We start from the raw sequence: 5,279 nt of genomic DNA on the forward strand, positions 1-5,279 counted from the left end.
CGGCGCGAAGCATTCTAGATAACGCAAGAGCATACAGAATGTGAATTATTTATAGTAATTTAGTTCATAGGTTAAATTATGTTCCATAGTTAATTCTGGCAACTCATACGATCTTTTATACAAGTATTGAGTATTGACACAATATAGGCGGTCATCTGTCATCAATCTTTTATTTAACTTAATAAAATTAGTTAAGGTGTTTTAACTGGATAAATGTTTTTTTCCTATAAATATATAGTATATTTTCATAATAAAATTGTAACGTATTACAACTAAGTCAAGTTCTAGTATATAAGAATTTGGTGAAGATATTTCACCTGGCAAGGAAACGTGACACAAGAAATGTAAAAGTATTGTATAGTACGTAAGTGTGAAGGCTGTCATAAAACTTCGGTTGTCGCCCCTTTTTATTTCGGAGGACGTGCTCTCAAGGTCACCGTTTCCATACAACGAAAATAAATAAACCCTTTATGTACTAAAAGTCTTGAGGTGCAACCCAAGTGTGCTCCAAGAACTGGGTTTCTTAGCACGTATGGGATACCAGTCTGTTGCATAGATCCCCGTTAACAAAGACGTTGTGCTTAATGAATGCTGTCTCCGACACTATCCACATCTTTAATACGTGGGTAATACTGAAAATGTTTAGAACTGGCCAGTTAGAAACATTGCTTATGAAAAGTTTTTTTTTTTAATTTCAATTTTAGAACTCTTTGGTAACCTAATGTAGTATATTGCATTCGTTTGTCATTTGTTTTTGTGAATTGGCGGCAAATCTAGGACTCTTGGTACACGTGAAAATGAACCTAACGCGATAAAATTGTCGGTCAATGATTTATTATGACTTTCATTGTGGGCTTACTCAACAACAAAGCTTCATAGCTGCTAAAAAGCTTCATAGATAGGCTGCGATTAGCATTTTTAATGAAGCCTGATCTCGTGCCACTATTTACAATTGGTTTAACGAGTTTAAGCGTCGACGTACTTAATGATGTTCCACGTGAGGGACGTTCGTTAACAGAGACTACTGAAGATAGCATCAGTGTTGTGCGATGCGTGATAGAGGAAGATAAGACAGTAACCTATCAGGAGATACGGGCAAGCCGTTGGTATGAGTCAAGTTCAAAAAATATTACAGGAACATTTAGGCTTCAGAAAGCTTTGTACCTGATGGATTCCGTATATTTTAACCGACGATCAGAAACACCTTCGCATGGACTATTATATTTGACAATGGCAGTTGTCGAGATAATGAGTCATCCGCCATACAGTCTACTGACCTGGCACACTGCGACTTTCATTTATTCTCAAGAACTAAAGATAACATTCGAGGTATTCCCATTATTAGCCCTGAAGAAGCGGTGAAAGCGTACGCAAATGCCATAGAAGAGACCCCTTAGGAAGAATGGGGCTACTGCTTTTCTCAGTGGTTCCATCGAATGCCACCACGTGGAACGGAGATTACTTCAAAAAACAATAAAAGTATTGGCAACTTTCTACATTAAGCCATTTTTCTTTTTCTAAACTTTCTCAGTGTTACCTAGGTATGTACGCAGAGTGATTTCACAGTAGCGATATTGTGTATCTTATGTATTTAATATTATTACTTTATTGTTATTATATTTTATGTTATTTTTCTCGTCATTATCCTATTGGCATAGTCTGTAAGGATAATGTATCTATTTCTGTAATAAAATATATAAGTCGAGACAAGTATATGTGGCCAATGGCTGGCAGTTATTGGTCATGATGTGGAATACGATTCAATAAAGGTTCCCAAACAGACCCTCAACTGGATCGTTCATGCTCATGTTCACCGCCAATCCACGTAGTATTTAGAAGCTACACGCGGTAAATAGCTATATCAGAAAACATTTTTTTACACTGTCTACGAGCAAGAGAGGCTGATCCCTAATATAAAGTGTATTGATATTGTTCAATATTAATCATGAGTAGTTTTCATCTCTTACTCTCGAACTATGTTTAAAAAATAAAAAATAAATCACATGCCGTCGTCTTTTTAGTCTATGGCAAACTGGCATCCTCGTGATGTATTCCTACACCATTCCAGCGAATGTTAAATGCACACATAAGTTTCCTCCTATGTGCACAACCGAGGATTGAACCTAATAACGCAGGAATGAGAGTCGCACACTGAAGCCACTATGCCAATACTACTTATAAATGTGTTTACGCTGTGACGAATTTTATTGTTTTAATCAAAATTGTGTAATTAGCAGTTAATTTTACCAATATTTTGACGTTTCCATTGAATGCTGTCCTTCCTCAAAGAGTTCGCTACTGTTACTCGGTAGTTACAATAGAGTAAAATGGAAACACACAACATAGACTAAATTTGACATGCGAGGTCGTTCCGGTCTTTTACGACGCACAATTTTGATGGCTCATCTCATGACCCAACATTCTGAATGACCCGGAGATATACTTCTCTAAATTTATATTCAGTCAAACTGTGTTTAAGGCTGCCATTCTTTCATCTTGTCTCTTTTTTCTATGTGCGCAATATCATATGGCAATACCATTTTTTTACTCTTAAAATCATTCTATTCATATTAACTATTTTGATATATAATGCTAAGCTAGCGAGCATCTTATCCCATAAAATTTAAAAATTTGGTCTACTAAAATCTTAAATCATTTAATCATGTTACATACGTATAATTTGTAATAACAATTTTCTACAAAGTAATCATAAAAATTATTAAAACAAATTTAAAAAGTTTGGTCTCTGTGGCAGTGTACCTTTAATGCTGGCAGCATTTCCTTGCTGTATTACGATACTTATCCGATGATCTACTAAAATAGATCAGATAAACCACAAATCGTTGTTTGCCAATCCCTTGTATTATTTCCATGAAGGTGAAATAATAGTTCCGATTCCTAGATAATTTATACAATATACACACCAGAAATACCACTCGGGACTTGGCACATTGACTTTAAAATACTTATTTTTGAGTTAAACTCAACGTACGCTGAATTTTTAAAAATTAAAAATGCAGATATAAAAGTGAAGTAATTATCTTCGAATCTGGTGTAGCAAGTTAATGAAGACAGATGCACAGTTTTTTCAAGTGAAATTTTCTTAATTACAAAGCTAATCCATCACGCAGCCGCGCTCAGGAACCGCGATAAACGCCATCTTGTTTTTATCAAATGTATTTGTGGACTTCTCTCCCATTAATCGGAGAAATAATTTAAAACCAACTTGTAACTGAACTAAAAAGTAAAGCGGAAGCAATAGTAAGATAGAGGTATTCGCAATTGTTCCATGTGCCTCGTACGATCACGTATTCGGGTTTTAGCTACTATGACAACTAATTTTAAGGATGTTGTAATTTTTCATCTTACCAAAGAGGATGTGAGGAAATATTTGAAAACCTTGACTTTGTTTAGCAGAAACAATTTAGTATTTTCTTTAATATGTTAAGTATTAATTATCTTAATTTCAGTTTTCTTTTTATTTGTCTGTCTCTTTCAATTGTACTTTTGCTTTTCCGTTTCATAAATTTTATTTATAAATAATAATATAATGTAATCTGTTGTGACTTTATGTACGTTTTTTATCTATAATATGGAAATGTGTTAGCTGTAAGATTATAAATATATTGATTAATATTGAAAAACCTATTCTAAAAGAACAAAGACAGACTTTTGCAATTCTTGACGGTTTGGAAAATTAACAGCCTCCTAAACTTAATAAATAAATGCTTGTCATCTCAAAATTCTCATAATGATATCTGTGTGAGTCTCTCTCTCTGGGTCGGTAACTGATGTCTGAGTCTCATGGTCAGCTGTATAGTTTGCTTCTTTAACAATTGTTTATATTTTTCAGGACGATGAGTCTTAGACTTGATCAGTCCATGTCGTTGGCGACCGTTCACGCGATCTTTTGCCTTTGATGCTGCCAATTACCTAAACTTACTCTCGTTGCATTATGTGATCAAAGTTCGAAATGATACGTTGTCGGTATATGGTGAATAAATGGGTTTAATAGCTGGGTAAGGATGCTGATGCATTGGTGCGTTAAGCGGTCCACGGTATTCTTAACATCCGCTTCCAGCACCATATTTCAAAAACATCAATCCTTTACCATTCTCGGGTTTTCTGCTCCATTTAAGAAGATAGAAAATACAAGGGCACGGATCATACTGATTTTGGTTTTGATACCAATTCTTCTCCTCTTGCATACGTTGACTTAACGTGTCATGGTTCTCATCATGTCATCTCTCGCAAATTAAATTCTCCATTTTATCTTGGGGAAAGTGCCGCCAAATCTTTGCAGATTTGCGGTACACGTACATATAGCGGTCGACAATATTAATGGGTTTCAGAGTTGCAATTATATATTTAAGAGTTTGCTGTCTCGATCCACTATTATTATTTTCTTTTTAGCTCTGTTCACTACGAGAACAATGTTTCTACTTTCTAGCTCGAGTCTGTAAAACAGATTTTGGCAGAAGCACCGTGAACCTCGGGCTTTCTTTCAGTTATCCATTGTCTATCATATCTCCATAAATATAGAATAGAGCCGGAGATAATATGCAACCTTGTACGCCGTTTATGTTTGGAACATTTTGGAGTGTTCTGTGCCTGTCCTGATGATCAATTATCAGTATTCGAATTCTAGACTACAAGATGTGAGGATCCCATATTTAATAGGACACAAATCGCATTCAAATGTGTATCTAAATGTATAGTTATCTCTATTTAATACTATGCGATAGAAATCTATGTTTTAAAGTAATTATACTACGCAGTTTAAAACATATGATCTAATTAAACATAATTTAGTAATAAATTAATTCAAAATCCATTAAATTATTTCTATGAATAGATAATAATCATGAATACATTATTAAATTTTATCGCACCTCTGGTACAACGAATTGATATTCAGCAATAAATCATCGGGAGTGTAACAATTATTATAATTTGCTCCACGATCGAGTTGCATTGGTTATAATTGGTTGCTATAGGTTTTGGTGTAAAACGTAGGAGGTCTTATTGAATTATAGTTCCATATCTGGGTAAAGTAATAAGGATAAATAATAAATAAGATAAAAAGAAATATCAGAACTTGGCAAAGGCCTAGAACGGATCATGCTCAGAATTAGAAGAAATATTACACTAAGAATAGTAGCGTTACTAAAGCTTAAATGGAGATGAGCAGGGCATGTAGCAAGACTGTCAGACATTCGAAGGAGCATAAGAGTGACCTGATGGGGAGGCCCTTTGGGAAACGATACAGAGGAGGACCG

The sequence above is a fragment of the Pieris brassicae genome, chromosome 2 (genome assembly GCF_905147105.1).
Source record: "Pieris brassicae chromosome 2, ilPieBrab1.1, whole genome shotgun sequence".
Lineage (NCBI taxonomy): Eukaryota > Metazoa > Arthropoda > Insecta > Lepidoptera > Pieridae > Pieris > Pieris brassicae.